Here is a 13,489-nt window from a genome sequence, read left to right on the forward strand (position 1 = left end):
TTTAATTTTAAGTATTGCCGGTATATCCGGATAAACGAGGTTGTACTGTAAATCTAAAATGGCATGTCTTTCTTTTCAAAACATTAGAACCAGCAAAAATATTCTATATAAATATCATAATATATTGATGACACATTTTTTAAAGTAACCCACTCTGACATTGTATTTCTATGTTTACCTGTACTACTGTAACTCTGACACAATGATTTTAATCTAGCTTTTAAATATGCTAATTTATTAAAACTATTAACAAGGTTACAAAACATAATATGTATATATATATATATATATATATATATATATATATATATATATATAGTTTAATTAGAGTTGCTTGCTATCGAAATTGGAATTTCTTTCACTAATTATTGTTTTAATACAGCCCTTTTTATCTTTTAATTTCTGTTTGGGAATAAATGTTACTATATTTTGGGAAGAAATTGCTTATTTGTAGTTGTGTGCTGTTATAAATCCCTATAAGGAACGCTGGTACGCACTTTATAGCATTGTTTTGTGGAAAATGCATGACGTTACAACTTAAATACATAGGTTAATATAAAAAATGATGTACTGTATTAAAGTGATTATATCTAGCATAACCTACAAAGGTTTTTCAAATTATGAAAAATAAAAATACCATAATTTTAGTGCTAAGGTACTATATACTATATACATTTATATTGCTAGTATTTTTTTCGAGTATAACGAACAATTAGAGAGGTCATTGACCTTTAATAAACGGTTTTAGTTAGAGGAAGGATCAGGGAATCATGTAAATTGTTGGACATTATAAGCAGGAATGTATTGCAAAATAATGTTTGAAATGAACCTCAACCTCAGTAGTAAGGGAATATCGCAACCGTTAATCTCGTTCACTGATTCAAAATTCACGAGGGTGCGAATCGATCGTAATGGATTAAATGTAGGAGAGAGCTCGATACACCGCTCACTTTTGTGCACCCTTCTAATACTGTGTAATGCGATATTAGTTCTATATTTAGTTTAATTTAAATTCAGGCTTTATTAAAGACCATTTATTTATAATCCCCCTTTATGAATAATGTTTACCTACCAGGCATAAATTCTTTATTTTTAAACTTGTGCCTATTTTTAATACAATTTATTATAAATTATTTAATTTAATTACATTTTACAACTCTATTTCGCAATGTGGAACGTATAAAAACAGTGCCCTTCTAATAAATAAACTAAATAAATATTTAATCAAACAAACATATATTTAAAAACATAACATTTCTATTTTATGTTACTCTTTTATTTAATTTCGTCGACATGTATATAATTATTGTGTTTTAATTCTCAAACAAATACTACTTTGTTATTTTTAGTGATCTTTAACAAATTAGCAATGAATTTTACATTACGGTAATCATAACATAAAGTTTGATATAAAGTTATATTCCATAAAAATAACTCACTTTTTAGCAGTTTAATACATATAATTCACTGTAGCTATACTATTACATTAGTCTTGTCCTTAAACTTTACCTCTTTTTGATAGCATGAAATTATGGATAAAAACAGATATCTCTGCAATAAAACATACCTGTGATTTACTATTTATCGTGGTGTGTAAATTATAATAATGGTAAATTTTAATTTATAATCATAAAAAGTGTGAATTTACATTGACTATGAAGATAAGAACTAAAGGACAATTTATTCCATAAAAAAAAGGAATCTATACGTCGGAATCAAATTAATCTTAAGGAATTACTTTTCTTAAGTTAAATTAAGTTTTATACCAACCAATAAATAAGAAGCAAACTTTTTATATTCATATCTCCAACACAACAGTAAACTCCATATATTTAATGAATATATTTCCTCAGAAGAGAGCACATAAGTCAGACATATTGTGTAACAGCCTGTCCATAAATTAAAATACAATAAATTATGGGTCATATTAGTATTTTACTGCTCGATACTGTAAGATAGACAACAGCCTTGTTTATCATGAACTGGTCTTGGATATGGAGGGCAAACTTGATGTTCCTCTTTTCGTAAAATAAAATATATCCTAATTCTCTCTGATCAAACCGGAAAAATATTGGTCAATGAATCAAATATTTACATCTTTTAGATACTGCTATGGAAGTTTTCAGGGTTTTATTTGAACACATTTTAGTTGAACTTGTCAATCCGCAAAGAAGCTAAAATATAATAAGGTACTAATGCATAATTAGTGTTTTGACGCTGTGTGATCCAGAAAACTGTTTATCAGAAAAGATTTCCCTGATTTTCTGCTAACAACAAAAAAGCTCAAGAACTAGCAAAAATATTAAAACTTAATCTACAATTTACACTTTACACTTTTTAGTTTTTTAATATGAACTCGCCAATTTATCGATTAAAAAAGGAACATTATTCATTAGTATAAGTTGAGATAATTAGTTATTAGTTCCAAGGTTCTAGGCCTATTAGTGTTGTACACATAAATAATATATACTTTTACTTTATAAGGCTATAGAATAAGATTAAAGGTAAAATTTAATTTTATATTACATTTTCAACACTCTGTGTAAGGAAATGTATAAAAGGTTGCAGTAAAGCTAAAGCGAGAAGGCATCTAAAATGATTGAAAGGTTTGGACAAGATAAGAGGTTTATTGATGCCTCCATTGTTCTCTGTCATTAAAGTTGACTACATATATACTATACAGCACCGTTTCAATCTCTTAAATGAGTTATCACATTATGTATTTCATAAAACATTCTCTTCGTAATGTAGACTAAATAACAAATATTAATGAATGTATATCTTTCAGTGAATCTATACCTGGCAATGGTTTATAAACAGGCTAAAGCCAAAAGTGTTAAATAAAAACTAATTCTTTATTTGTTATTACATGTTAAAACACGGTTTGATTATATTGATTAGCTATTGACGTGGATAACGTGAGGTTAACAATGTGGTATATATGCTTATTAATGTTAATGACATTCACTATTAATCCATGTTAATAATATTTTGTTTAAATTTATCCCTGCCTGTACGTGAATTTATATAAGTAGTTACATCAACGTTTAATTAAGTGAGTTTTTTAATGGAATTTGGACAAAAAGCCATTTATTCTAACTTTGATTTTCTTAAATTTAGAAATTAAAGAACTATATACATATAAAGTTATGTACCCATTAGAAATATATACATTGATGCCATACAATATTTTTAAATATACTTTAAGAATGATAGTTATTACAAATTAAAAGGTAATCACAAGGATAATAAATAACTTATACTACCTTATTATATTTTTGAAAAAAAGACACTGCTTTATTTAAATCTGATTTTTACATTTTATGTGAGACATATAAATGTTTATAAATCTACTGTAAGTGCTATTTGTCAAAGTACGTTTCTAATTTTAAACTTTTGAATACTATTGAGCATCTATATTATCTTAAATTTATCTTATTGTTCCTAATAATGTTTGGACGTTCAAGTTGAATTATAAAAATAGAGAGGTAAGGAGCACGAGGAATTGACAAAGCACACAGAATTACGTGATGTTGTGTTATTGCTGTTACGTGAGATGTTGTAGCGCGGAGACATCACAGGATCTCGTAACTGTACACGTTATCTTTTTCAGAATTGCCGACTTGCTTACTCTTATTCTTTTAATATTGTTTCATTCCCTTATAATCTGATTAAAATTCTGACTTAAAAACGTTTTAAATTGAATAATAATTTTAACACTTGTAAACATTTTAACTGTAAAACAATAATTATTTTGAAACTGTTTCCATTTTTTAATGCTTTCCAAACGCTTGTTAAATTTAATGTGTGAGTAATAACACCCGGAAATCAAAACCATCCCTTGAGATACCATCCTTTGAGTAATTAGTAAGTTGTTCGCGGTTGCTTAACACATCACTGCCTGGAGTAAATCAAAATGGGTTGATTACTTTGTGTATCAATCATAGGATAATAGATCTAGGGCTGCGTTATAAGCCCTAAATTAACTAAACTTTTATTTATAACTAATATTGTGATCAATTTCAGAAAGCAATCTGTAAATGTTAAGTTAAGCTCCGATTAACTTTCCTTCTTGTGCAGCGTCTTGATACCTTAAATCTGGAGCTTAACTGAATTCAAATTGACCTTCACCCAACATTCATCTGGACTCAACTCTTCCCACTATAGCTACGTTATGTGTATAAAACCGGCTGATCCACCGTGCTTAGAGATCGTGTCTATCACAACGTAATGCATTCAATATTGCATCTGATGAGACAATGAGAATACCTCTTCACAGATATTACACTATATATTGTGACGTAGGTGTCTCTGATGTCTAAACGATTTAACGAGTTGATTTGAGTTTCTTTGTCACCGACTTTTTTAACATCTTCAGACGAACATGACTGTAGATTTCAGGAGTCCCATCTGTAACAACGTCAGATCAAAAAAAGAGGGTGAAGCGGAGGTTAACTTCACATTCGAATATAATTAACCCTTTCCACAATAGCTACTTGTGTAGAATACCAATATGAGATAAATAGCCTGATACTGTTGTACAATTTTCATAAATAATTAAGGGTAATTTAATATTCCAAAATGGTAATTATAATTCTCAACTCTTAAATAAAATATCCTTATACATTGACTTGTGAAACAAACATTTATTTCTAAACGTGTGACTCATTTTTTGTTTTCTGTGTTCACCCTGTAGTGGGCAGCGACTCGTATTAAGTTGGTGTGTCATCTTCGCTTGAATGATGTACGAGTAATTTATAATCAAACAGGACCTTCCACAACATATTATATATAGGTGTAAAATAGCAAGACTATCGCGAATAGGTTACCGATTAATTACCGATTAACCTTTTACACGACTTTAGCACTTTATACATTAGTTGTATAGTTGGCAAAGTTGCGAAAAAGGCGGTATAATACCTTTAATTCCAAGCTTACAAAAGTTTTAGTTTTGCCAGAGTAAAATTTAAACACAAAAATCAGATTATTCTAAATATGTCCCTTTTCAAAATATAACGTTTTTTTTTTCAACCAAGATCAATATACAATGCCAGAATAGTAATAAAAACTTATTGAATTATTATATCATTTTCAAATTTTTTGTATTCTTTCGTGTAATATAAAAATTTGTTATATTTTCACACATTGTTTCATATTTTCCTATCATTAATTCTTCATATTTTGGGGTTTTTACGACCAGGCACTCGATATTTGTTACAGTGCTCTAAAATTGCTCAGCAACTAATAGGTTTAGAATTATATTATATTTTGAGTCCGGATAATAATTGTTCCATTCCGTAATCGAAGTTTACAAACTTTGGCAACGATAAGAATAGTAACTGCAACCTCACAAAAAGTATGTGAATTTTATAGATCAGCCAAAATGGATTTAACAGATTACAAGTTACTATATGGCCAATAGGAGAGTTAAAACCGCAATGATTGTAAGTATTGTGGTATATAAGATCAAAATGAGTTCCAGAAAAGAGAAAATTAAAACCAATTAGCGTATGCTGCAGTTTAATTAATAAAAAATTGAGAACATGCTAATGCACGACACTAGAATTATTTTTATTTAGACATAGTGAGACGGCATATTTGCAGTACCTGAAGGAATGCAAATGGTTGGTCCAGCCTATGATATAATTCAACGAAACATTTGTTGCTCCACGTCTAAAATCTTAAGAAACTACTAAAGACAGTAGACCCATGACCGTACCAAATTGAAATTAAAGCAATACTTCAGACACTATGTGCATTTTTAATGACTTAAAGAAGATCGCAGAGTGTACAAAAGTAACAAGCTGGATGCCTACTAAGTAGGAATACTTTACATTAGGAATTAAGACTAAACTTTAACATAATTACAGGATTGGAGCAGTTTGAAACATCCATATCCCAACAATTAATTTGAGAAAACATAATAACATAAAACATGTTTTTCAATAAAATATAAACACTGGGTTTGTAATTAAATCTTTCTTTTGATATTAGCTTTTTATACCATTTATATAATACGGTATGTGAAATTTAGGAATAGGTTTAGTAAGTTGCCTGTTAAAAATGATTCGTGTAGATTTCATACCTTTATGTTGTATTCAACATGAAGAGACTTGGAGAAATATTTACCTAACCCTGAAAAGCATAATTTTGCACAAAGGTTTAATTAAAAATGCGTATAGAATGAAATACGTAATTTATTGCATAATGTGCGTGGTTTGTACCTGTTATAAATACTTCTTTTAGAATAATATTCAATCTTTGCAGACGCATCTGTAATATTTGTTTTGAAATCTTTTGTTTTCTCGTCTCAGGCATTAATTTCCTATGCCTCCTTTTTATACCTCCTTTGTAACGAGGAAGATACTTTTTTTTGGATGTAGTAGAAGGAAGGTGTTTCCTTGGAACAGGGGGCATATTAATTTGGTCTGCAACTATGTGGGGCCACGCAGGTTTATATGCTGGTTAGTAATAAAAATCTATTTATCCTTACATGACTACCACTCTCATCCTATGTCGTACTTTTCTAATACTTTTATTACATCTATATACATATAATATTTATATGGGAAAACCTATAGTTAATGAAAGGATAACAGGATTAAGGACGTTTGCCATCGTTGTATGTTACAAAAAGTATAACACAACCTTTTGTAACATACAAAGATGGCAAACTTCAAAAATTCTGTTATCCTTTAAAACCTGTTATCGTAAAAAAAAAACTAAGAATTATAGTTAACATTTAACTAATGAGCTTTTCTGGAAATATACTTTTTACAATATTAGTCTAACGTTCTTTTAATTTTAAATTGTAGTTCGTGTTGCAGAAAGGTTACTTTCAATCTTTTAATTTTATTGTATTTTTAATGTTTGTTGAAAACAGAAAATTTAAAATTTAAAAACATGAGGCAGAAAAGTAGCAGTTTAATTTTCTTGTGCTCACCCAGCAAATACGAAGGGGAATGTAACTGTACCACTTAGGTGACGACGGGTACAAACAGACGCCATATCTCACCAAAGTCACTCCTCCTACTCGTTTGTGGTCTTATTTATTCCGTTTGTTCTCCCACACTGCTACCGTTCAATGGTAAGGACGAAGAAAGTGTAACTGTACCACTTAGGTCAGGATGGGTACAAACAGATGACATATCTCACCCAAGTCACTCCTCTTACTCGTTTGTGGTCTTATTTATTCCGCCTGTTCTCCCATACTGCTACTGTTCAATGGTAAGGACGAAGAAAGTGTAACTATACCACTTAGGTGAGGATGGGTACAAACAGACGCCATATCTCACCCAAGTCACTCCTCCTACTCGTTTGTGGTCTTATTTATTCCGCTTGTTCTCCACACTGCTACCGTTCAATGGTAAGGACGGAGGGAGTGTAACTGTACCACTTAGGCGAGGATGGGTACAAACAAACGCCATATCTCACCCAAGTCTCTCCTCCTACTCGTTTTTGGTCTTATTTCTTCCGCTTGTTTCTTTACACTGCTACCGTTCAATGGTAAGGTAGAAGGGAGTGTAACTGTACCACTTAGGTGAGGACGGGTACAAACAAACGGCATATCTCACCCAAGTCTCTCCTCCTACTCGTTTGTGGTCTTATTTATTCCTCTTGTTCTCCACACTGCTACCGTTCAATGGTAAGGACTAAGGGAGTGTGACTGTACCACTTAGGTGAGGACGGGTACAAACAAACGGCATATCTCACCCAAGTCTCTCCTCCTACTCTTTTGTGGTCTTATTTATTCCGCTGGTTCTCCACACTGCTACCGTTCAATGGTAAGGACGAAGGGAGTGTAACTCTACCACTTAGGTGAGGACAGGTACAAACAGACGCCATATCTCACCCGAGTCACTCCTCCTACTCGTTTGTGGTCTTATTTATTCCGCTGGTTCTCCACACTGCTACCGTTCAATGGTAAGGACGAAGGGAGTGTAACTCTACCACTTAGGTGAGGACGGGTACAAACAGACGCCATATCTCACCCAATTCACTCCTAATATTCGTTTGTGGTCTTATTTATTCCGCTTTTTTTATATAGTTAGCGTTCAATAGGCTAGGTTCCACACAATTAATATTATTACATTCTAATAATAAAATGCTTATTATTTAAAATAGAGCTTGTGTTTAAATTTTCGTGGTGACCAAAAATTACACTCCAGTTAATTACCAACCTGTATATTCTTGTTTATTCACTTATTAAAATATACCCAGCGACGTGCAGTTTCTACGCTTCAGCGATCTTGCACATAAATCAGTCCAATAATTAAACCTTTGATGAATGCCTTTTAATATTTAAGTATCATTATTCTTACCATATAAATTTGGTTACAGTTTAATCTAAATAAAGTCCGAGTTATTTACCTACCTATACACTCATGTTTGGTAATTTATTACAATATATTCAGGACGGGAATTCCGTACGCGCCAGTGATCTTGAAACAACACTTTACAGTGACAGCTAACTCCGAGTTAATTACTAACCTGTACAGTTTTCATTTATTTTGTTAAGTCTACTAATTAAACCTTCTCCTTTGCAATATATAAGCATCACTATTCTTACAAAATGGTTTTGTGTACAGTTTTAATCAAAATAATAATAACTATTGTTTTACGTAAAATACTCTTAATACAACAAAATATTAATAATTTTTCTTTAAAAATTCACTACTTCAAGATACACTATAATAACTGATATTGTGCTCCTTTCCACACTCCTAATAGGGAATTACAGTAAAAGTTTGTATGTTAGTGATTTTCTCTTTGATATTCCGATAGATAAAAACCGGATTTCATACTTTGGTATGATTTGGTATTATGTTACATTAATTACGTGTACTCAATTACAATCCGGTAAGTGTATACAATTAAGGAATGGTAATGTATTTTTACACCAAGCATAATCCATAATAGCTATCTATTTAATCAATGTTGTTTAGACTTTCTTCTTATTTCGTGTATTGTTTTACTAGTCTCGTCTGAGCTTTTAACATCGAATGTTCAAATTAGAACATAATAGTAGTTATTTGTATTACATTAAAATTAACACTTAGAATCTTTCCTACTAGGAAGTGTAATTCTATCACCCATATAAAATAGCACAAAGTATTATAGTGTGCTCACAAGTTCAATGCTACATGTTCAAACTAGTCACATGATAAAAGATACAGTGAGTAGAAAGGGGCTCAGTTAGAGAACTCATCTCCGAACTTGACAAGTTTGAGGTTCTGCATGCACGACTGCTCTGTCAAGCTCGTGGTGTGGAAGTTTCTCGCCTGTCTTTCCACTCAGTGACAAGATACCTTGACGTCATCGCTACTGTAAGCAGTAATCTCTACAGTAACTTTTTCTCACTGAAGTATCGCCGTATTTGTAAATAATTTAACATTTATTCGCTTACAATTAGCTAAGCCTATCTGTCGAGGGGCTGAGAAAATGTATTTCTATTTGTCTATATGACTATCTACAAAGCATCTTAAGAATAAACTGACCCATTAACACTGCATACTGTATGAAGTTTATTTTCCATACAGGCAACATCAAATTTGATGATTGTAAACGTCACTGTATTGGGTTTTGCTGAGAGTTGGAAAACATTTAATCTGAGAAAATCACAAAATAAGTAATTCTTTACGCAAATTGAATACATTTAAATGTATTATATGAAAATTATGAGGTGTGGTAGATAATTTGGCCTGACTGTCCTGAAAGTATATTGAGCAATACATCACTTTACACTTAACATGTACACTATTCAAAATAGAACATAATACAAATTTATTTTTTGTCAAATTACAATTACCATATGTTTACCTAAAAACCTAAATGTTGCTGTTTATGACAAAATGTTATATTGTGGTTAAATGCATTAATGAGATTATTTTAAACTACCAATATATATCGTGTATTTTAAAATGGCTAAGACACAATGATGATAAAGATCCTTTTAATTGATGTAATTTAACCCTTTAAATAAAATCTTAAAGCTTGTAAGAAAAAAGTTTACATCTAATCAAAATATATATCTGGTGTAATAATGTACTTAATTAACAATGTCGATGTGCATATAATTTAGTATAGACTATGAGTTACCGAAACATCGCAGTTGTGGTTATAAAGACGTCACCGTAGTAAGCTATGTATGAATAAGATAGATGAAGCAATAACTTGGCCCGGGATATACCTTGGCTCTATAAAGTGCAGTATAAAGTTGTATATACAGTCGCGTCTCTCTGTAGCATTCAGTAGGGAGTATGTAATCAAATAATTTTTTATAATATTCATTCAAGTTAGCATATCCCCATGTTATTAATACATCAGGTTTTTGCGCGTATATAAGCATTTCTACTGAATTACTCAACTGCATTATAACCTACAGACAATGGTAGTGTAATAGTTGACATGCTCATATAATACATTTACGATACATGTTAAGACTCCGGTGTAATGATTATGTACACGGTATTACTGGTTTACAATTACTGGTAGTGGGAGTATTCAACAGCTTTATGACTTAAAGGCAATGTTACTGTAACCGTTGACATACTCATATAATGCATTTAAGACACATGTTAAGTCTCCGGTTTAATAATGATGTACATGGTTATACTGGTTTACAATTGCAGACTGTATAATTCTTTCTTTAATTTTACGTCAAATGGCAGGGTAAACTTTGAAAAAGGAAATAAGATTTTCTTTCAGTAGACTTCTAACATTTATTTCAGTTTATTTTACTGTGGGTTAGTATGAAATTGTATATTTGTAATACCTCATTATGTGAATGTTTTAGACAAAATGTTAAATAATTATTGTTAAAAGTCATTAAAGAGATCAGTTAAAATATAAAACCGAGTAAGTTATTCAATTTTACTTTACGAAACAGACTAGCCTGATCCTGCTCAAAATCCAGATGTATGATAACCTGGGAAAGGAGCAATGAAGATATAGGTTCTTTCGATTTTACATGATAGGGCGCTGTTAACACAATACCACAATGTGTCCTGCTCTAGACGTAATGTGAGAGAACATAATATTTGTCGTTTGTTGTAGATAGGGCATCACACTGTCTAGAGTCAAAACGGAATTCGATACTGATAAAATAAAACTGTTATCTAAGCACATAAAACATATTACTATGTTATAGAGCATATTACACAATATGTTTACAAAACAAAACATAAAAATTATTATTAAAATAACATATAGCTGATATTACTTTCCATGGCTTATAAACAGAATCTACCAATATTTAATGAGTAAGTTCACCTCCACAAATTATGATACAAACTTAATCACTTTGTTATGTACCCTTTTGTCATTCATAAATAAGAATAAGAATAAGATGAATTAAATACGGATTTTTAAACATAGGATAATCACGTCATAGGCTAGTGTTCAAGAAATACAACGAACCTCATCAATTGATATGTGTGTGTTAAAAACCTCTCTTCATTCAAATATAAATATGTAAATATCAAACTTGGTAATATTAGACGCTGAGGCTGTATTTTATGAAGAAAGGTACTATAGTGAGCAATGGCTGCTCCATATCAGAAAACGTTTTAAAATTGTACCTAGGCTGTAAAAACACTGCGGCACTGTTGTAAATTGTTTCTTGCTTTAGATTTGTAGTCCACCTTTCAGGGGAAAGCATAGTAAAAATAAATTACTGCATTCGCTGCTGGAATTTTAATACAAGTATTACTATTACATTTGTGTTGACAAAAATCCTAATACTTTTCTTACACATTATTAGCTGTGGCTTCTCACTTTCTATCTCATATATTTACAGTTCCAAGTGTCAGGTTTTAGCTACAACAAAAAAAAATATATAAGCATGCGTAATAAAAAAATACTACTTCGGTCTGTAAGCACCTACTTATAAAAATACCAATACAATGTTAATATAACGCTTATGCAATCCCCATGGAGTAATATGCACCACCATCGAACTCAGTATTTACTAAATTAAAATTAAGCTTAGTGCTGAAGTCTGTAGATCAGTTTTTTATATGTTGACAGGCAGATATAAAGAAATATAAAAGTAAATATTTCAAGTCTGCCGAGTTATAGGCTTCGCTAAAGCTCTGCCAAGTGTCTCAATATAACGTACGGCTTGTGCTACATTCACTGTGTATGTCCAGTTACGTAATATTTATCTAACTATCAGTACAATACTCAAGGAAAGCTTCGGCTTTTTATAATTCAGTATTACAATGGGGCGATGGCTTTCCGCTTATAACTACAACTAATTATAAAAATTTACACTTTAAAAATTTAATGAAATTAAATATTGCCATACTTATAGTTCTTAGGCAACACTAACAACCGAATACTTTTTTTTTCGTTCAAAATTTAAATTCTTGAAATATTTCGGGTTCACTTTGGCAGGTTATCTTCAATCGTGAAATGTTACACCGGTTATAAATAGTCATCAGTTTATCCAAATGGAATTTCAGTACGTGGGCCATTTATTATACCAGACTTGGACAAGCCAGTTCACATCAGTGGTTCATGGTTCTAACCATTAATCATGAGCATGATGACTCATCTCTTCGTGAGGACTGTTTGGTAAATGTGCTCCGTTACCAGTTAATGGTTCATATATAAAAATTACCTTAGGAAATTAGAACTAATAATTCAAGAGCTATAAATGAATAATAACATTTTGACTAGTTATGTTTATTTCACAATAAATTTAATATTACACAAGATCAATCAATATATTCTCTATCTTCTTTCAATTACTTCCGGAAACTCAATCCATAATAATTTGTAGGATTAAAAAATACATACAGTCAATTATACTCAATGTACTTGAAAATTCACATTGTTGTACATATTGTCCTTGCTCATTACGTTTAGACAAATATATATTTAGGGAGAGGGAATAGAATCACAGTTTCACAACTAACACTTTCCTGTCATTAAAAGTATCAAGAGGGTGATAAATTCTGGTAACTGATGTAATGTGTAAATAGTTACACTATTAAAATTATTTACTTGCAACTTTTACAATTGTTAATTTTGCCGATCGTTTTAAGGAATAAAACTCACGTAATAAAATAATTAATTATGATTACTACATTTTATTTGGTAAACTTGGCCGAAACAAGTGTTCAAAATTCTAAAAAGTTTTATTATAAGTTGTTAATATCTTGTTGCATAACATAAGGCTAAAGTATAGAATAACTATCGGTATACATTAAACTGGTACTATTATGTTAGATACAATGAAACTTGCCAACCTAATTTAGGGTAGGTTGTACCGTTAGATTTGTTGTATTAGAAATTATACAACCGTTACCACCAGAGACCTAATCGTGCATGTTTAACATACCGCAGAGCTGTGTGTGAATGTATATCCAATGTATTGCTGGGAATATACCAATTAGTGGTTCTTCTGCCACAAATCCTCTACACTACCTCTCATTATTGTATTCGATACTCTCAGTTAGTTTAGTTCTGTTATTATCTATATCCA

Source organism: Homalodisca vitripennis, chromosome 1 (genome assembly GCF_021130785.1).
Source record: "Homalodisca vitripennis isolate AUS2020 chromosome 1, UT_GWSS_2.1, whole genome shotgun sequence".
Lineage (NCBI taxonomy): Eukaryota > Metazoa > Arthropoda > Insecta > Hemiptera > Cicadellidae > Homalodisca > Homalodisca vitripennis.